The sequence below is a fragment of the Mirounga angustirostris genome, unplaced genomic scaffold (assembly GCF_029215605.1).
Source record: "Mirounga angustirostris isolate CCGP_5_RB_7025 unplaced genomic scaffold, mMirAng1.0.hap1 SCAF_4, whole genome shotgun sequence".
Taxonomy (NCBI): domain Eukaryota; kingdom Metazoa; phylum Chordata; class Mammalia; order Carnivora; family Phocidae; genus Mirounga; species Mirounga angustirostris.
The window spans coordinates 73,725,068-73,746,781 of NW_026991712.1; the positions used below are offsets into that span (position 1 = coordinate 73,725,068).

At 43.1% G+C, this 21,714-nt stretch overlaps 1 protein-coding gene across 8 annotated transcripts in view; it reads left to right on the top strand.

Moving 5' to 3' along the window:
• Window positions 1–21,714, top strand: part of PLAG1 (PLAG1 zinc finger) — a 49,399-nt gene that overhangs the window by 17,628 nt on the left and 10,057 nt on the right. For 3 of the 8 annotated variants that reach the window (XM_064588307.1, XM_064588309.1, XM_064588312.1), the window contains exon 1: window positions 15,629–17,120. The exons of 4 other annotated variants lie outside the window; for them this stretch is intronic. The gene's annotated coding sequence lies outside the window, so the exon portion shown is untranslated. Of the gene's footprint in view, window positions 1–15,628; window positions 17,121–21,714 lie in introns of those variants that run through there. One more of the 8 variants, XM_064588308.1, reaches the window with a different exon arrangement.

Sequence of the window (21,714 nt, forward strand, 5' to 3'; positions counted from 1 at the left end):
CCTGCTCGGCAGGGAGCCTGCTTCTCCCTCTGACCCTCCCCCCTCTCATGTGCTCTCTGTCTCTCTCATTCTCTCTGTCTCAAATAAATAAATAAAATCTTTAAAAAAAAAAAAAACTGTGAGGTGCAGGACAGCAAGTTTGGGAGGTAAGGAGGTGGCTTGTTTCATCTCTGCTGCCCCCCACCCACTCCATAGACCCCTTCCTTCTCAATCTGAGCCCTCCCCACGACAGGTAGAAGCCCCTTCCTTGCCCTCAGCAAGCCTTGCAATGGGGCTATGGAGCCAAGTACACACACCCCAAGGAAAGACGGACAGACAGACATGCTTATGGTGGGAGAGGACACACACACACCCCCCCTCCGAGGCCCAGAGAGAGAGGGACTCATAGACATACAGACTGAACACACAGTGGGGAGAGGAGACCTGTATACCCAGGGATGCTATGTCTATGTATATATGTGTGAATTATTGTTCGCACTTCAGGGGAGGAAGAGAGAGAGAGAGAGAGAGAGCAGCACATTCAGCTCATACCCAGAGAGGGGAGAGAGACAGAAGCTCTGTGTCTGTCTCACCCCTGCCTGGGGGACACCGATAACTGGATGAGGGGAGAGTGGCACACATTCAGAAGGTGAAAGAAGGTGGAAGGGGTGGGGAGAGAGAGACAGATTCCAGTCTGGGGCAGGGGGGAGACACACACACCTAGAAAGGTGGGGGACAGTAGACATAGGAGCATGGGGTAGAGACACTCACCTTGTGGGGGCAGGAAAGACACACACATACCTCCGGAAGGTGGGAGAGAGAGTTACACTCATACCAGGATGTGACGGGAGACACTTGCACACACACAGACCCAGAAGGTTGTGAGAGGCACACTCCCACTAGGCACACTCATGCTGGGATGGGGATGGGGAGGGGGAGGCACCCTCATGCCCAGAAGGAGCTAGACACACAACAGGCCTCCAAAGAGTAGGAGCGACACCCCCCAGAGTCAGAGGAGACACCACATACACATACCTTCAGTAGGAGAGAGAAACAGACTCCCAGAGGGCAGAGAAGGACATGCACACGCACACACACCCCTAGGGATGCACAAACACACATACCCGAGGTGGGGGAGAGGAGTAGGCACACGTACCAGGGGAGAGGAGCGAGATCTATGTACCCCAAGCTGAGAAAGCAGAACAACAGAAATTCAGAACAGAGTCGGCACACTTGTGCACACACATGCGTGTGTGCTCACACACACAGACACCCATAGAGGAAGCCACATATACGCATACGAGGAGGGCAGAGAGGCCGACATGCAGAAGGAGGGAGGGGGGTCCACACAGATGGGATGGTACACAGGGCAGTGAGAGGAGACACGATAGGGGAGACCCCCATCCTGCCTGAGAAGACGAGAGAGAGACACAGCCTACCCACACTCTTGGTGTTTGCATGACCACCCCAGAGACTCAGGGTTGGGAAGTACTCACTGTGCTCTCAGTTCTGCGGAGCAATATGTTCTGACATCTGCACTGGGCTTTCCCAGAGGGCGAATCTGCAAATGGGCATAATCACTTGACTGCCGAGGGTACCCTAAACTCCAGTCTGTCCCCTTCAAGTCACACATCTCCAGAAAGGTCACACCTTATTCCTTTCACCCCAATTAAAATACTAAAAAGGTACTGGACATTCGCATAGACATGTTTTGTTTTTTTCTGAGTGTAACATAGCTGTTAATCACAACCATCGTAGGACTCCTTTTTGAGGCCAGCCATCTTCAGTAGACTTCAGGATCATTTAGTTCAGCCCGTACCATGGGTTGTTACCTGAAGCGCTACCTGGAACCCACCATACCCCTGGCTCCTTCAAGTCCTTCAGCTTGGGATTCTCTTTTCCCACTCTCATTAGACAGCGTCCTTTCAGGCCTGACTCAGTGGTTCTTCTGTGCCCCAGAGTCCTGTGTTAGTGCTTGTGTTCTAGTCCCTAGCACACAGCTTGCTTTGACTTCCAGTCTGGGATACCCTCCTCCCCTGCTCATGAAGCTAGGTCTTCCTTCTCCAAATAGCTTCATACAGCAAGTACTTGGCAAGTTTTGTGAGGCTTGAGCTGTGGTAACATTTGGAAGTGGAGTCCTGTGTTCTCATCTAACCCAGAGCTCTTGGGGGTTGCCTCCCCGCCCCCAACCTGCTTGCACTGTCCCTCATCCGCCCACAGGAAGCAGGCACTCCAAACTTCAGGACCTCTTGCTTCTTTGGAGCCAGGCTGAGAGGGCTGCAGGCAGGGGAGCCTATACATCCTTTCCCCGGCTGCCGGCAATGGCTCTAGGCCTCCTTGTGGCTGTCACCCCCTTCACCCATCCCTAGACTCTGAAGCTGGATCTCATCATGGCTGCACCACTGCCAGCCCCCCGCCCCCCCCCGTCCCCTCTCTCCCTGTGCATGCTCACCCCTGTGCTTCTCTAGCCTCGTGGCAGGTGTCCCCCGGCAGGCTGGTTAGCTACGTGGGGAATGCAGTGGTAGCCAGGCGGCCCTGCTGCAGACCTCGTGAATTGGGAAGGTAGCTCACTTGGAGCAACACTATCCCCTGACACTAGGAAGTGCTTACTCTGTGCTTGCTGCCCAGCACGCTTACACATAGGCACTTTTTTAATGCTCGTAACAACTCCGTAAGGTAGGTACTATGCTTATCCCTCATCCACAGAGGAAGATAATGAGGCTCAGAGAAGTTAAGTATTAAATGAGATGATGCACAAACAAAATTCTCAGCATAATACCTGGTTCATGTAAGTGCTCAAATGGTTTTTGTTGTCTAAGCAACCTTGTCCACTCTGTTCTGTGAAATTCAAGCTAATAATGATGACAATGATAATAGTTCTCATAGAACTAGGATCTCTAATAATCTATTAATAGATTAATATCAATCTATTAATTTTTTCCTTTATTCTAGTATATAATAAAAAATATCTAATATTTTATGTTCTGATGATTAATACTAATCTATTAATAGTTAATAGTGAGATTCTAATAGAATCTATAATAGACATTAGGTAATGCCCCAAGTTCACTGAGGAAATTGGGTCTATCACATATGCCCTATCTACAGTCTGTCCCCTGACCACAAACCTAATTTGCACTGTATCCCTTTGTTTTCTTGGCTGCTGGGAAGCTCTGCTCTCCCACCATCTCTTTTCCTGTCCCATGGAATATGGAAACATGTACACTGCATTGACTATTTTTTTTCAGCCAGTAGACATGTTCAAGGCTGTCCAGACCAAAGCAGCTTGAACCCCTCACTTGACTCTACCGCTCTGTCCAGACTTCCTCTTTCTTCCTCAGACTGTCACATCTTCGCCTCCTTTCCCATACCTTGCCAGCCTGGCTTCCGTGTGCATGCGTGCGTGCATGTGCATGCATGCACACACACACACACCTGCCCAACAGAAGCTTTCCCCTGGTGCCTGGTCTGTCTGCTCCATGACATGGGGCCCTTCTCCTGTGGTGTGCCATTGCCTCCACGAGCTGCCATATTCATCCACCCCCCAGCCTGACACAGTTCTCTGGTCCTGCTAGACCAATCTATTCTCCTCCCTTATTAGAATTTAAAATTACCCAGTCGTTGTATGCTAAGTGAGTACTTAGAAGCCTAAATGTTAAAAACCCTCTCCCAGAATACTTATTTCTAAAAAAGTAATTGATATAATTGAAAGGCCGTGACTACTAAAGATATTTGTTATGGTGTTACTTTTACATACAAGTACCTGCATGGCTTCAGCAGAGTAGCATCCATCAGTTGATTGGCCTGTGGCCTTTGTAGCATGGTCAGGGCTTTAGAAATGATCATGTGCATTCCTTAATTCACAGAAGTTGTGTCATAAACTACATGCAAATAATTTCTGACTTTGTCACCGTCCACCAGTTTTTACTGAGCACCCATGGTTTGTAATATACCACACATAGGGGTTATGTGTAGTGCCGCCTTGAGAGATTTTTAAAGAACTTTTTATTGTAGAATATTTCAGAGATACACAAAAGCACAGAGAATACTAGAAGGATCTTCATATACCCATAGCCAGTTTCAGTAGTTACCACCTCAGTAGCCAGTCATATTTTGGCTGTCCCCCTACCCATGTGCATCTCTTCTGCGGACTACTTTGATGCGAAATTATTTCATATCATTACATATTTTTAGTGTGTATTTCTAAAACATACAGACCCTTTCTAGACATATAATCACAATATGATCATCACACCTCAAAAGAACAGTAATGTCTTAATATCACCAAATAGTTAATGTTCAAATATCTACAGCTGTCTCAGTGTTTTTAACAGTTTGCAGGACCCATATGGCCCGTATCTGCAGGTAGCTGATAATATCTTTTAAATCTTTTCTGACCTACTGGTAACCCCTTCCCTTTGTTCCCCCTTAAAATTTATTTGTTTAAGAAGTGGGGTCTTTTTGGTTTGGTTTAGTTTGGTTCTGTAGAGTTTCCCACAAGTCTGTTTCTTGCTGGTTGCATCCCTGTACAATTGTTTGACAGGCTTCTGTGGCCCCTCATTTGATGAAAGATTCAGGTTCCGCTCTTACTTCCAAACATGTTGGAGTCCCCTAGAAAGAAAAGTTGGAAAGACTGAATTTGTGGAAGAAGTAAATACTGAGTTAAGTACCATAAGCAAGAAGAATAACATCGATATGCATATAGTAAATATGGATATATGATACTGTGTTTCTGGTATAATATTAAAGTTCACATCATCAAAAGTATGTTAAATACAAACAGGCATTTTTTTTCCTTTAAACTGCCTGGGTAACACCCAATGGAATATTACTCAGCCATCAAAAAATGAAATCTTAACATTTGCAACGATGTGGATGGAAGTAGAGGGTATTATGCTAAGTGAAATAAGTCAGTCAGATTTCACTCATACGTGGAATTTAAGAAATAGAGGATCATAGGGGAAGGGAGGGAAAAATAAAATAAGACAAAATCAGAGAGGGAGACAAATCATAAGACACTCTTAACTAAAGGGAACAAAATGAGGGTTGTTGGAGGGGGGATGGGTGGGAGGATGGGGTAACTGGGTGATAGGCATTAAGGAGGGCACTTGATGTAATGAGCACTGGGTGTTATATGCAGCTGATGAATCACTGACCTCTATCTCTGAAACTAATAATACACTATAGGGCGCCTGGGTGGCTCAGTTGGTTAAGCGACTGCCTTCGGCTCAGGTCATGGTCCTGGAGTCCCAGAATCGAGTCCCACATCAGGCTCTCTGCTCAGCAGGGAGTCTGCTTCTCCCTCTGACCCTCCTCCCTCTCCTGCTCTCTGTCTCTCATTCTCTCTCTCTCAGATAAATAAATAAAATCTTTAAAAAAAATACACTGTATATTAATTAAATTTAAAAATTAAATTAAAAAAAAAATAAACTACCAATATCTTTGTAAACCAAATTGAGATCTTTGTTTTGTGTCCTACTTTTTGAAAACCTAACATTGTGTAAATGTTGTTTGCCATGTACTTTTATGTTACTTCTACCTATTCCTCAAAAACTAGACTACTTGTGAATGAGCACCGTGATGTATTTAGCCTTCTCCCGTTAATGGCTGTGTAGCTTTTTCCAGTCTTTACATAAGCAGTGATGAATGGCCTGGTGCATAAATCTTTATGTGCATCTTGGGTTATTTGCTGCAGATAAATTCTTAGGTGTGAAATGGATGGAGAGAATGATAAATGCTTTCCCTGGCTTGGCAGTTGCGTGGCCACTTTGACCCCCAGGAGGACTTGAGTCACTAGGAGTACGTGGGCGTGTCCATTTCCTTAACCCTCCCCGACGTGGGGCATGACCATTTAAAAACCCTTGCTACTGTCTATGCTTTTTGCTTTCTCTTGTACATACTTCTCTTTCATGTTTTCCCTCCTGAGCTGTACCCTCCCGCTGCCATCATTACATTTGCCCTCGACACCTGAGGCTGCTCATCTTTCCCTGCACCAGAACTCTTAGCCTCGTTTTGCCTGAGAGATTGGCACTAGGTGAGGGAGGGCGCACGGTGCTGCCTCTGTCATAAAGTGCATGAAGTGTGTGGATTTGTAACCTCTGCTTTGGCTCTTCAGATCCTTGTTCCTCCTTTCTGTTTTTTCTCCCGGTGTCAGATCATTGATGTTGCAGGACAAGTGGAAGATTGCTGTAGAATCAAACTCAAGTTCATGTAATGGTGGGGGGAAAACACTCACCTGCCACATTCTGAACTACCAGAATTTTCAAAGCAAATAAATTAAGGAAATAATTACATTATCTAATTCCTTTTTTAAAAAAAAATAAGGATTCAAATTGGTACCTCTTTTGGTACCTTTAAGCATTACCTGGGGGGATGTCAGTTGAGAAATCTAAAAATTAGGAAGGTTCAAATGTCACAATCAAGATTCTCTGACACTATCATGCAAACTAAAAGTACCTCACGTTTGCATTCTGCTTTCCAGAGTGTCATCGTCACTTCAGCCTGCTCACCTCTGTGCATCTGAACCCCAGAGTGAGCCTTGCCAACCACAGCTTGTGTCCTTCCACTCCACTTACTGCCTTGCTCTGCTGGACATGCTGGTCTCTCACTATTGACGCTCTCAGCCTCTCCTTTTCCCTTGGCGTGTCTTCGTGTGCTCTCTGCCACCCCGGCTTGCTCTCACTAGTGCTCTAGAATATTCCACTGCATTGACTGCCCTCTTTCCCATCTTACTACTCCCAACGCTGGAAGAATCCTTGCTTTTTCTTTCCTTGGGCTTCCAGGTGACTGGGACAGCCACATCACCAGATGCTTTAGAAATAGCATGTGTAAAGTGGTCCTGAAATGACAGCTAGAGTCCAAGGTCTGTCGTGATTTGGCCCCAGGTTACCCTCTGGTTCCCTTCCCATTTATACCCCCACAGCACCAACCTGAAGTTCCTCAGGCTCATCAGTCTGGGGTTCATATGCCTGCCCTCGCTCACACCATTTCCTCTGCTGGAATTTTCTTACCTCCTTTTGCCCACTTGGCCAGTGCCAGTTCATCCTTGAAAATTGTGCTCAGGTATCCCCTCCTGTGTGAGGCAATGTTAATTTCTGTCTTCTCTGTCCTCCGCCTGTGTGTTGAGGGTCTTTGGTCAGCATCTGCACATAGCCTGTCCTCCTGTACCTACTCTTGTGCTCTGGGTCCCATCCCTACTAATTCATTGTCCTTTCTGTGCCTGAACCTATCAGCATGTAAACATGCCAAGCCTCTGCCATCTTAAAAACAAACACAGGGACAGAAAGCTCTCTCTTTTCTATACCTTCCCCTTCAGCTGATACCATTTCTCAAAAGAGCTTCGAGCCTCGGGTTTCTCACATGGCACTCCTTCCTCAGCCTCAGCATTCCATACTCGTGCCTCCATCCCCTGACACAGTTCTTTCCAGGATTACCAAAAGCGTACATGTCTCCAAAGCAAAAGGGAGTAGAATTTAGTTCTTATTGTGACCACTGTTTCCATGAAATTCTCTCTGCCTTTTGCTTTTCTGACTGTACAGCGGCCTGGTTTTTCCCCCATTCCGTGGCCTTCCTTCTCCCCTTACACTGGCCCGTCTGCTCTGTCCATTCTGCAGGTAGCAGAGTTCCTCCGTTTGCCCCTCTCCACACTCCTTCCGCCAAACACCTGTGTGTCGTGAGCGGTCTGGCTCCTGTGTGTCTGTCACAGGCCACTGTCCGCTCTCATCCTTACCCTGCTCTTCAAAGCCTGTGCTGGTTCTCCCTCGTCTGTTAAGGACGCTGCTATTGGGGGCTTCATGTTATTGGCGTTCCTCAACATTTAGTAAAACTCTTGAGTGCCACTGGCTATGGCATGTGCTTTGCATGTGATAGCAGATGCCTAAGCTATCCCTTGTAGCAACCTCTAGGGTTTTTAATGATTTCCCTTTTCAGCCGAGGAAACCCAGGCTGCAAAAAATTAAATAATTTTTTACCCACAGAATCGCAGCTGGTCCACTTGGCCCCAGAACCCCCAGACAAGATTGCTTTCACAGGCACAAATGAGTCTGACCTCGTCACAGAAGTGCCTTTTCCTTGGTGCTCAGCTTCCTTCAGCCTCCTGGTCCCTCTCAACCTGCTACTCAGCGTTAGCCACCATCCATCCTGCCATAGTCCACACGCTGTGCAAGTTGCCCCCATCCCTCCTCCCTCGGGGGCTGCGCGCCACTCCCCAGCCCCCCCGCCACAGGTCCGTGACTTCTCTCTCCCCACTCGCCATTCACTTGTCTCTTCCTTCCCAGACTTTCACCTCCAAAGCTTGAATGAATCTTTTATCTCTAGGAATTCCCATTATTCTTTTTAAAATTTTTTTTTTAAGATTTTATTCATTTATTTGACAGAGAGAGACACAGCGAGAGAGAGAGAGCACAAGCAAGGGGAGTGGGAGAGGGAGAAGCAGGCTTCCTGCTGAGCAGGGAGCCCCATTTGGGGCTCGATCCCAGGACCCTGGGATCATGACCTGAGCCGAAGGCAGACGCTTAATGACTGAGCCACCCAGGCGCCCCAGAATTCCCATTATGCTTAATCTACACTTATTTTAGGGCGTTTTCTAACTTCTATTTTGTGTTACCAGTAATTATAAATATTCTTTTGATATATCTCCCCTTCTAGATTACATGCTTCTTGGTGGTAGGACCAGTGACTGATTCACCTTTTTGTTTTCCATGATAGTTGAATTAAAAAATGGAGAGCTATTCATCCAAAACTTTATTCTTAGAGCCCATTCCAAGAGCCTGCAGGTAGGGAGACCGTAATGGTGTATTGAGGAAGACGAACTTGCTAGACATGACCACAAGATGGCACAGTAACTGCAGTGTCCTGGTATCTGTTGAGGGTGGGCCAAGAGAGGAAAGAGAACAAGGTGTTCTTGATTGCTGGATACTCAAGGGAAATCCAAGAGAATTTTCAAATTTAAAGTAGTCAATTCCTAATCATTCACAAAGGTAATCAAGTAGGTTGGGCAACTCTTTTCTTCCCCAGATCCTTCAGCCAATAGAATGGAAACCTTCCCTCCCTCCCTCTTTTCTCTTCCTCCTCCTATTCCTTCAACAAATATTTGAGTGCCTCTATGTGCATCCGCTGTTCTAGATACTAGGAACACAGAAATGGACAGTAAAAAGCAAGATCTCTGCTGTGATGGAGTGGATTTTCTAGTCTTTGCTGAGATTCAGTGGACAATATTGGAGACAGGCCCAAGAGTTTCCTTGCTGTTTTTGTTTGTTTTTGTTACTTCTAGTCACTTTTCCCCCTTTTGCCCAGCACAGATTGATCTGTAGCTTTGTGCTATCCAAATGAGTTTCAGTTTAAAATGCAAAAGGACCACCAGTCAGTGTATTGTTATGACCAGTTTTGTTTTAGCCATGATTTTCTGTGGCCTTCTATCTTGATTAAGGTATCCCAGTTAACTGTTCTCTTTGCAATTAGAAATACTAAGGCTCAGAAAGGTCAAAACATGCATATTGCATAGGTAAATACGTGGAAAAATACATACTCAGTTTTCTGTATCATTCATTACCTCAAGATCAATGCCAGTCAGATTCTTCAAAACAAAAGAAGACAAGCAAGTCCCGTGTTGTGGCAGGTACCTATAGACAAATTTGACTTAAACTGTGTTGTTGCCAGAGGTAAAGGTTTGCCAGGGAGGACCCAGTGCAAATTTATTTAGTTCAAATTGCATCTAGTGTTTAGAAACATTCCTTCTGCAAGGGGAAAGCAAGAGTGTAAAAGTAATACAAGTATGATCATTTGGAAATCTCGGAAATCACACACACTGCTTGTTTTAAAACTGTGAGAAGAGGTGCTACAGCAGCCTTCTTTGTGGTGTGTCGTAGTTGAGCACTGGTTTTTCCCCAGTACTGGATCTCCATCACCTCCGTGCGCCTTCCCTCCATACCCAGTCCCTCCACCAGTCTGGCTCTGCAAGACGGGATTCATTTTCACACTCTTCTTGCCACCCCTTGCTTCAGTTTCAGGAGGATGAGGGTAGGGGATTAATCTGAGATGTTATGTGAAAGAGACATTCCCATGATGTAGAAGTCAGTGTGGAATTTTGGTTTATTTTTCGTGTACTTCGATGGAGTATGTTTTTCCCCTAACATATAGCTGTTTTCTCTGATTTTTAGTAATCTTACTATTTTTGGAGATGCAGTATAATCTTTTCCCACAGTTAAGCTGCAGGCAGGGGTCAGTCCATCCCTGGATGGTCGTAATCACATATTACCAAATTACCATTCAGTTCAACACGCAAAATCACTGTTGGCTGCACGTGGATGGGTTTTGTTTTAGCTGTGATTTGGGGTTATCTGCGACTTTGACCGCCATAAAATTTAAGGTACACACACCACCTATGTCACAGAGATGAGAAGATCAAAAGTATACTACTTACCAAGCGTCACTCTTAATATTCATCTTGCATCACACATGCGCGCCATCTTCTTTACGTGGAGTATTGCCATTGTTTGTCCTTCAAAGATTCTGTTGGCTGTGATTCTATAGGAGACTGTGCCAGGAAAAAAAAAATCCAAACCCCTTATTTTTAAGTGCACACCAGGCCATTTGGGGGTGGCACTTATTTCTGAGTAACACACTGACTGTAATAGCTTTGCAATTTGAACCCCCAGAACTATGCCAGAGACTGGACATACACGACCCTGTTTACTTTTCACCACAAGGTAAGTATCTATTCCCGTCTTGCAGAGGAAAATGCTGAACAGAGATGAAATTGCCCAAAGTTGCACTTACAGCAAGGCTTGGGCGGGATTCAAACACTGTTCTGATTCCCAAAAAGCAAGTCTGTTGCCTCCACGCACTGTTCTCTGTAGTGCTCTAGGCTCTGTGATTTGGTGTGAGCGTTTGTGTGGTGAGGCACTCTCCAAGTCCAAGTTGCAAAGGAGCGGTGTAAAGACAGTTGCCAGACCTGTCCCCGTTAGGATTATGGGTGGGCAACCTTTCTGTAATACATGTCCCTCTCAGAGTGGGGTGAGGGGAGAGAGCAGGGGTGTGTCCTGCAGTGGAGAAGGGGCTGCGCCAGGTCCTGGTTGAGCTTCAAGAAAGAGGACCCTGAGGCCTCACAGTGACAGATTTAAACCCCCTTTTGTTAATTACCTGTCAGCAAACCCCGCAAAGGCCTAAGTGAATTTATAATTCTGGAAGGTCACATTTCGTTGAAAAAAACGTTACCCTAAATAAAAACTGATAGGAGAATCCCCACTTAATTCTGTTTCAGAAAGCAACAAAAGCACACAAAGATTGGTGGTTTTCTGAATTACCTCGAAACGTGGCTGGGGATGGGAGTGGGGGGAGCAAATTGTACAGGTACCTACATTTAGGGTAATTTGTAAATTATCAGTATAATTTAAAATTCTTCAGCCCCTGGTAACATCAGTCATACAAGGCTCCTCCACCCATCGCCAGCCTCTTAGCTGCAGTCTGTCTCTCGCTCTCACTCCAAAAATAACAAATTGCCTCAAGTTACCCAGACCCACTCCGCGGTTTCTGACTCCTTCTACCTGAATACCTGCCCATGGTTGGCTAGTACTTGTTCTTTTGTTATCTTGGCTGGAGTGTAACTTCGTTGTTGTTTTTTTTTTTTAATTAATCAAAGGCAGGCCTACCAATTAGCATGGCATTTCTTTCTTTTTAAGGCTACCACTAATTAACATATTTAAAAGGTCTGTACAGAGGCTGCATTGAATCGCTTCAGTGGGTACTTCCTTTGGTATTTGATAAATGGAACTTATCCCAGAACTATTTATTATTTGCAGGTCTCAGTTCCAGCTCGAGTGTATTCCTGGAGCCCTTAAATCATCTAGTATGATGTGCCAGTCTGTAAAGCAACAGGTGAACTGCACTGGCTTCCTCCATGGGCAACAGCTGAGAATGTGACTAAAAACTGCCCAGACATAGCCTTTCTAGTAAGGACTGAATGTGATTCTTACATTTAAGCCAGTATTCCTCTTTTTCTTTTTTTCCCCCCCTGTGAATGGGAAGGAAAGATTTTAGTCATTTTGAGTCATTGCCCTTATAAAGGATTTTAGTTTATCAGTTCACAGAAAGTGGTTTGGGTTTTTGGTTTTGGTGTTTTTTGTTTTTTGCTTTTTTGGCACACTTCAGTAAATTCATTTGAAGATTTGTTTGTCATCCTCATTAATTTGTTTTTCTCAATATGAAAACTTGGGCTTTTCCCCCTAGCTTTATTGAGGTACAATTGATACTTAATAAACTGCACACAATTAAAGGGTGTAATTTGCCAAGTTGTGACATATGTCCACATCCCTAAAACCTTCACCACAACCAACATAGTGAACATAACCATCATTCTCAGAAGTTTACTCATGTCCTTTGTTGAGCTTTCCTTCCCAATCCCCCCGCCTCCCTTCCCCAGATAACCACTGAGCTGCTTCCTGTCACTATAGATTAGTTTGCATTTCCTAGAATTCTATATAAATGGAATCATTTAATATTTACCCTTTTTCTGTCTGACTTCTTTTATTCAGCGTAATTATTTCGAGTCCCTCCATGGTGCTGTGTGTGTGCATAGTTCTTTTTACTGCTAATTAGTAGTCCATTACATGAATCTACTACAACTTGTTTACCCATTCACATATTGACGGGCATTTGGGTTGTGTCTAGTTTTTTTTACTATTACAAATGAAGCTGGCATAAATATTCATGTACAGGCCTTTGATATGTGTGTTCATATCTCCTGAGTAAACACATAGGTGTGAAATGGCTGTCATATGGTAGACACACGTTTAACGTTTTAAGAAACTGCCAGACTTTTAAAAAGTGATCAGTCGTAGGAGTTCCATTTGCTTTACAGACTCAATAGTACTTGATCCAGTCAGACGGTCAGTGTTTTTCATTTTAGTCATTCTAGTAGGTAGATGGTGGTATCTCACTGTGGTATTCATTTGCATTTCTGTAATGACCTATGATGTTGAGCATCTTTTAATGTGCTTATTTGCCATCTTCATTCGCAAAATGTCTATTCAGATACTTTCCCATTTTTCAATTGGGTGGTTTTCTTATTGTTGAGTTTTGGAAGTCTTAATATATTCTGGATACAAGTTCTTTATCAAATTTATGCTTTGCAAAAATTTCCTTCTAGTGGCTTGTCTTTTTGTTTTTTTAAACATGGTTCTTTGAAGAGCAGTTTTCAGTTGTGATGAAATCCATTTAACTTTGTTATTTTATGGGTTGTGCTTTCAATGTTGTAGCCAGGGAATTTTTGACTAACTGAATGTCACAAGATTTTTGTCTGTTTTCTTCTAGAATTTTTATAGTTTTAGGTTTTGCATTTGTGTCTCTGATCCATTTGGAGTTAAGTATATATATTGTGTGAGGTATGGATTCGAGTTATTTTTGTTGTTGTTAATGGACAACAAACTTTTACAGCACCGTCATTTGAAAAACCATTCTTTTTGGTAAAATATTTTTTTAATATAAAAGCAGAACAGAGGTGCCTGGGTGGCTCAGTTGTTAAGCGTCTGCCTTCAGCTCAGGTCATGATCCCAGGGTCCTGGGATTGAGCCCCACATTGGGTTCTCTGCTCAGCGGGAAGCCTGCTTCTTCCTCTCCCACTCCCCCTGCTTGTGTTCCCTCTCTCCTGTCTCTCTCTCTCTGTCAAATAAATTAATTAATTAATTTTAAAAAATCTTAAAAAATAAATAAAAGTAGGACATTTGTAAAATACAGAAGAATATAAAGCCTACATCTTGCTAATCTTTAAAAAATAACTTACCTAGATACATTTAAGGTATTGTAGGAGTAGTTCTAAGTGTGTACTTTACAAAATTGGAATCATAGTATATTCTGTCTGGCTTTTTAAAATTTTAGCATTATATCAGTGTTTTCCCGTGTGATTTAATATTCTTTAAATGCATGGTTTTTAATGGCTACATGGTTATTCTGTCATAGATATATACTTTACCCCTTTTATTAGACATTATCAATTTTTATTCCTAAAATATACTTTGAGCATGCTTATACTTAAATCTTTGTTTCTCACCTTTCTTTTTTTTTTGCTTACGTTTAGAAATTTATCAGGTCAACATACATGAACATTTAAAGGGCTTTGATTACATATTTCCACAGTGTAGTCCAGAAAGATTTAACGGTTTACACTCCCACCAGCAACTACTAACAAACTTTAATTCTTATGGCAAATTTTGTTCTTTTAAAAGCATCAGGGATGCTCTGGGACACCCTCTCTCTTGTTCTCCACAGCGTCTTTCTAACCTTCACTCTGGCCAAGTGCCTTGCTCCCCCTCATTCTCCTCATATGACCGTTCTACTTGGCACTGGTAAAGTTAAGCAAACTCCTTGCATCTCTTGCTTTTTTTACCAAAACATTTATGGGTTTGAATATACATTTCTCCCAGGTCAATAAAGAAGCCCCTTTTCTCATCTAAGATGAAAAGTTCTTCCTTTTCTCAGGCTCCCATTGTGCCCGGTCTCCCAGAATGCTCCATATTTCTTCCCTGCCTCTTTACCCTCACTCAGCACAGAAGCTGCCCCAGGTCTTCCCCACCTGACATCTTGAGTTGCCCCTCAGCTACCAGACTTTTTCTTCTCTTCCAGTGCAAAGCTCTTTGGAAGGAAGCATCCTTTTGTTGGAAGTCACTTCCTTCTTGCTCAACTGGCAATTCACATGGGAGTGTTTCTCCCTCCTCCTCCTTCCCCATTCTTGCCCTCCCTCCCACCCCATCCCACAGTCTTTCTTGCTGAAGTGTGGTGTCTTCATGCCTAAGTGGTGAGCTCTAGGCAAGAATTTCAGGGTGGTTCTAGAACTCATAGTAGCTTTGTCTTTTTGTGGGGCTCGCCATCTTTTTCTTCCTTCTCTTTGAAGCTCTGTCTCTGCCCTTCTCTTTAAATCAGAATGGCTGTCACTAGACACCAGCATGAGTTAACCAGTAACTTGGTTTGCATCTGTCTATATAAGAGTGAGCCACACAGCCCTGTCTACCTTCTTCGCATGTCCTTTGTCACTGTGGTTACTTAAGGACCTGTCAGCTTTCCTCTAGGAAATGCCTGTTTTTGCTGTTTTTTCAGCTCTCTGCTTTAGACTACTCCAGCACCCAACTTCTGTATCTCATTCGAACAAGCATGCCCTATACCTTCTTCCCTCCCTCGGCCCCCCTCCCACTACCCTAAGTGCTTGTTCTCAGTGCTTCAAAATTGCCCCACTTCTTAAATAAGTCAAACAGAGAAAGACATGTATCATATGATCTCACTGATATGAGGAATTCTTAATCGCAGGAAACAAACTGAGGGTTGCTGGAGTGGGGGTGGGGTGGGAGGGTTGGGGTGGCTGGGTGATAGACACTGGGGAGGGTATGTGCTCTGGTAAGCGCTGTGAATTGTGCAAGACTGTTGAATCTCAGATCTGTACCTCTGAAACAAATAATGCAATATATGTTAAGAAAAAAAAAAGAAGAAGAAGATAGCAGGAGGGGAAGAATGAAAGGGGGGGGAAATCCGGGGGGGAGACGAACCATGAGAGACGATGGACTCTGAAAAACAAACGGGGTTCTAGAGGGGAGGGGGGTGGGAGGATGGGTTAGCCTGGTGGTGGGTATTGAGGAGGGCACGTTCTGCATGGAGCACTGGGTGTTATGCACAAACAATGAATCATGGAACACTTCATCTAAAACTAATGATGTAATGTATGGGGATTAACATAAGAATAAAAAAAAAAAAACTGCCCCACTTCTTATCATTAGTACGTGAGTGTATAATGTCCCAGCCACTTGGGATTCAGTGCACTTTTCTCATTTCAATCTTTACAATGTCTATAAACCACACTGCACCCCAGTCAGAGCATCATCTTAGAATCTGTAATCATCTGTGGTGCTCATCTCTGAGTTCTCCTGGCTAACTGGCGTGCCCCCCCACACCCCCATGGCCCCCCCTTTCTTTATTGTACTTTCTTCAAGGTAAAAATCACCAAAACTCCACTGTATGCGTTCTTTACTGTTGATTTGTCCTTCTAATAATACTGCCTTATGAGGCCAACTTTTATTTTAATTAACAGGCATATCACTTCACTTGACATAAGGTGTCTATCCCGTGGTCGCAGCTCTCTTGGACATCCTAGAGGACAGGGGTCACGCCTGTTTGTATCCCCAGTAATTTCAGATTGGTGCCATACGTAATAGGTGTTGGTAATATTTATTACATCAGTTTCAGCTACTTATCTTAATAGAGCGGGAGCCACATACAATCAAGCGTTGACTCTGGGGGGTCTGAGGAAATGAAGCAGATGACTTCTGCAGAGAACTACCGGCAGTCCCTTTTCTCTCTTGATTAATGCTTATGTGGTAGGTCTTCCTTACGTATACTAACAGAACGAAGCTGTGGATAATCCAAAACCTTGAGTACTTTGGAGTACATGTTGGTGTTTCTTTGTGTGTTGCTGAAGATGGACTTGCCACCTGTGAATTCGCTTTAAAATGAATAATATTCTCCTCATAAAGACACACTCAGGACTGAGCAGTTGTCTATCTCCTTACTCTGCCTCTACTCTGGGGCGTTTCTGGTTTGCACCCTTGCCTGCGAACACATGGCCTTAGGGAAACGCTCATCGGGCAGGGTTTCTCCAAGCTGTTGTTTAGAACAAGATCTACACCTAAAAGGTTTTTCCAAAAACTGTTATAGATAAAATAGTGGATTTGTTTCAAATATAAATGAGGGAAATAAGCAGCAATTTTGAGGAATGACAGTAAACTGGGAGTAATATTTGAATGAAAATATGAACCATCTAGATAACTTGTGATTTAGGGGGGAAATCTATATATCTAGGGATATTGATTTATTTACTTTTCACTTTTCAGTTTACTGTAAATATTGTATGTGTTTCACGTTTGTTTCTAATGGGAATTGAGATAGATTTTCCATAAAGTATAAAAAATATAATGAATAAAAACCAATTTGGCTCATGTGCCATTAACCAGATTGGGTCGCACTTTTGGAATTTCAAACTAACTCTTCTTTTCTTTTTAGGTTGCCTCTTGGTGCTGCATTGGCCGTATTTGGCACCCAGAATGCTTCATTCTGTGATGGTCTATTAATAAGGTTACCTTGTAAAGTTTGGAGCAGGGCCTCAGGTAGGTGGCTTTTATCATTATATGGCATGGTTTTCAAAGTGATCCATTATTTCAGTTTCTGAATAATTTAAGATATCATATTAAAAGCTTTGAAAAGCATGCCACATAATAAGCATGCCACTTACTGTTTCAAGGTCTATCAATATGGATTGTGTTCAGCAGGACTTTATTAATAGTTATAGTCTAATGGAAGGATTGAAATACTGGCAGTGAGCAGTCTTCCTTACTTTGTGCACAAAATGCATAGCTGCTGTAAAAGCTTATTTGTTCATGTTCCCCAAATAGCCTGCAGATGAACTCTTAAGCTCTTCTTTCTCCGAATCTTGCTTAGAGTGATAGACTATCGCATGTTACCGCTATGTCTTCTTCCTGTCGATTGGGAGGGATCCGATGAACTACGGGCAGATGGGGAGGGCTGCTCACTCTGCTTGCTGGGATGGGGCAGATGCTAGAATAAGGAACTCCGTGGGACAAGAGCAATTTGCTAGCCTTGTTGGAAAGGGGACACACCCCGGCATCTGGACTTCCCAGCCTGTAGGTGCAGCTCAGTGCCACAGAATCGAGGTATAGCGATACTTGGAAGTCCAGGCACCCTGGATGTGGGACCAGGTAAGTCTGTCAGCAGGACCTCACACACAGGATCGAGGTTTAGAGACCAGGACCCTCAGCCCTAGGGTAGGAAGAACGGTATGAACAAAGATGGCTGTGCCAACTGCCAGAGGATAGGCTCAAGGTCATAAACTCTACTGAGGGCAGGCAGGGGCCCAGCCCTTGGGAAAGGAGGACACAGGCTGAAAGCCAGGCAGGGTCCCACAGTATACATGAACAGAGCTTTACAATCAGACAAAAGGTACATAAACTAATCTGGCTAAAATTCCTAGTTACTTTGTTCCTTTCTCTTTTCTATAAAGCTTCATTGGCTATTTCCAAACGATAAGTCATAATGGATGCAGACTGCATGTACTTAAGGAGCTGTGCAATAGAACATTTGAAAGCAGACATGTTCTGAAAATCCAGGCCGATGGAGTGCACCCTGGCTGTGTCTCCTTGCCTGTCAGGTCACCTGCGGGCTTCTGAGTAGTACATGCCCACGTGTTCCTAGCTTTCAGCACCCCTGACAGAGACAGGAGGGACCCCCAGGTGGTTGTGATGCCCCCCTAAGTTTCTCCTCCTCCGCGAAAGCAAACTAACAGCCTCCTCCTACAGGGTTTGTCTTCTGAGCTTGCTTTACACTGATTTGAAATTGCAGAAACACCAAAACATGTTTATCTGCTGTTTTGATTCCCGAAATCCCTTATCAGGACTATAGTTATGTTCAACAAATATTTATCAAGTGTCTACTACATGCCAGGACACTGACCAGGTGCTGGGGGGTGAAAGGATGAATAATAGTCTCCCTGCAGATGAATTTAGAATTCCCGGGGGTGGGGGAGACAGGCCATTTCAAGGAGAGCTTCACAGTCTATATTAGAGGTAAAAGGCGCCCTTAGGGGTAAGGTTGTGAAGTTCTTTCTCGTTCAAGTAAAATCAGCCAAGGAATGTAATTATCAAATCTCTTCTGATTGTGACGGCCTGGGCGGTGTACATGTCCTCTGGAGGTGGAGGACGGAGTGGCCGCCCCGACTTGACATTTTTGCCTGGAACTGATCCTGTTTACTCAGCTGTATAGGAATATATAGAGGTGGTTGTTTCCAGAGGTGGTTGTGACCTGGACAGTCACAAGGGCATAACTTAAGGACAGATTAATGGCAAAAATAGAGCCTTCCCTGGATTGGACTCTTTTCCATGATACAGTTTAATGCTGCTCAAGATTTTGCACACACACACGCACACACACATTTAACATTGATAACTCCTCGTACACCCGTATACACTAGCCTATATTTCAAGTGCGCTTTACTTTGAGATGGCTTAAAACTAATTCTCTGCATGGGCTTTTGTAACTACATAAAACTTCTTGTCCTCATCACTTTTGTTTGAATATTTACTGTTTCTGCCTTCCGATTTGCATTTGAAGGCAGATGCAATAGGAGTGCTTGGAGAGTTCAAACGTGGAACCTAGATGATGCTGTGTTTGTCTAAATTAGGAGTATCAGGCAGTTAACCCTAAATGAGTGGAGGCATGTTCTCCAGATGTTTGGGGTCCGTCCGTGTGAATATTTTTAGAGTTGATGTCAGGCATTTTTGTTGTCGCCCCGGGAATATAAGAAGTCAGTGGTCATAAAAACAGCCCCTCACAATTTGGGAAATAGGCAGTTTTCAGATTGGGCTGACCTGTCAGTCACCTACTTTATACCTAGCCAGAGCACCAATATTTGGGAAATGTTTCATACCAAAAAACAAAGCCAGGAAAACCTCTAAAAACAGTTAAAGTTCTGATGAAGCATTCTTACTTGGTATTCACATATCATTGATTCTTTGCTCTCTCCCAAGCACCATTGCTTCCCTTTGTGCACAGTTCCCCTCACACATCCTCTTTGCAAATTTACTGACTAAAATTGCCCTATGTGACCAAAAGGGAATTACCTGGTATACCACCCATGTGTATTTTTTTAGCTTTTTATTTTGATGAGATTACACAGCCTTAGGGGGAAGAATCCTCCATGTAGTTGTTAAAAGGAAATGCTGACTTCTAAGTTATGGATCATTAAAAGAGAGCTTTTAAAAGAGAAGAAAAAAATTTTTAACTTGACATTTATGTTCTATATAATAAATAACCAATGAAAATATTTCAGAATTGGAAGACAAAATCTGATGGTCTCTTCCTTCTGTCTGGATACTCCTAGAAAATGTAATAAAACAGCCATACCCGGGTTCAAGGTGGCCCAGAAGGAACATCCTAATTGTACAGAGAACTGATGTTGAGATTTATTGGTTCCACTTTGGAATCCGTTGACTTTTTCCTGTTGGTTCTTAAAAACAAATAGGTCTCCTTTTTCTCTTCACTTGTCTGTTGGCTTTTATTATTTGTATATTAAACATAAGGCTTTCTACATATGAGTAAGGCTAAATTTTATGCTAAGTTTCAAAAGGGTTGTGCTAGAACTACATTTTAATGACCTGCTCAGAATTTGAAAACATCAAGTATAGTCATTCAAAACAGGCAGCCTTATTTTTACTAGTTTTAGTTAACTGTGACTTCTATAGGAAAACAAGCACTGTAGTTTTCAGTATTGGGGGCATAAAATGTGTTAATCAGGTACCTACTGACAACTTGGGTGGATCAGGCACAATCCCAGCTCTTTGCCCTGTCTCCTGCTTCTTTCTGTCCTCTTGAGGCATCAGGAGCCCCATCTCACCATCTACCTATCCATCCATCCTTCCTGCTCTGTGCCAGGCCTGGGTTCAGGTACCAGGCGTGGTTTCACTTTAGCAATTTTTATTAGGAATGGGGACTGGATTGATATTACCTATGTGAACTGATTCCTTAGCAATGGATCAGTCCGAGAAGGCTTGTTTTCTGAAACAAAACAAATATTTTAGATTTTACGGCAATTGCTGTTGTTTTAATCTAAGACTTTACAAATAGCCGGTAAGTTTCAAAAATACCTTTCTCCTGGCTTAGTTTGTTGAACCAAATTGTATCCGTACCGTGTTATTTTTTACTTGAACATAGATACGTATATTCTGTCCTATGTCCTAGGTCTGTTACAGTGATTGAGCAAACCTATAGTTCGTTTTGATGCTGGAAAGCACTTGCCCTGCTTTAATTATTTTCATTCATTAAAAAAAAAAAAAAAAACACTTTTATGGGAAACAGCAGTGAATAAATAAAACTGACACAGCTTCTGCCCCAATGCCGCCTACAGTCTATTTGTAATAGTCTTGCAAGATATACTTCTCCTTTTATTATCCATTAATAAGGGACTTTACAGACCTACAAAAATTGAATGCTGTAAAAATTTCCACGTAACGTTCACGATCAAAAAAAATGTGCTAACTATGCCATTGCCCTTACTTCAGTACTGGTCCGCAGTTATGTTATCTTGTTCATTTCTTTCACATTATCCCAAGCTCTGTTGTGTTTCGTACATGTGAATTAAAATATTAACTGTTGTTAAGTTTCCTTTTGCAAGCTACCTGTTTATGCGAAAAACATGTTTTAAGCAAATGTTGACATTTTCTGCATTGTTTACTCCTGGTGTTTTATGATTAGCATATGGGAGCATAAATAAAGCTTTGATTATCGATGGCCTTTGCCCTTAATCATCAAAGTGTATATTTGATTTTTAACTTAATTATGAAAGAATTATTGATGCAGGTAAGTGTTGTAAAAATTCACAGCTGTTAGACAAATGACAGTCAGAGTTGTGGAATGGCAAGGATAGAAACAGTTTCCAATACAGGGCTGTTCTTATGCCTGCATCCTCATAGGAATTTGTTTTAGTAGATCCTCTGATGTATGATTCATTTTTGCTGGTTATGTTTCTGTGTGAGTCACTGTTTTAGAATGTAAAACATAGGACAATGAACATGTGTGTGTGCACGCACACACAATGTTCCCTTTACTTACTGTTTTTATGTATGCAAAGTTGCCCTAGAAAATAAATGTGTGTTCTTGTACCAGCAAAAACTGGAAGGGCATCCTGAAGTG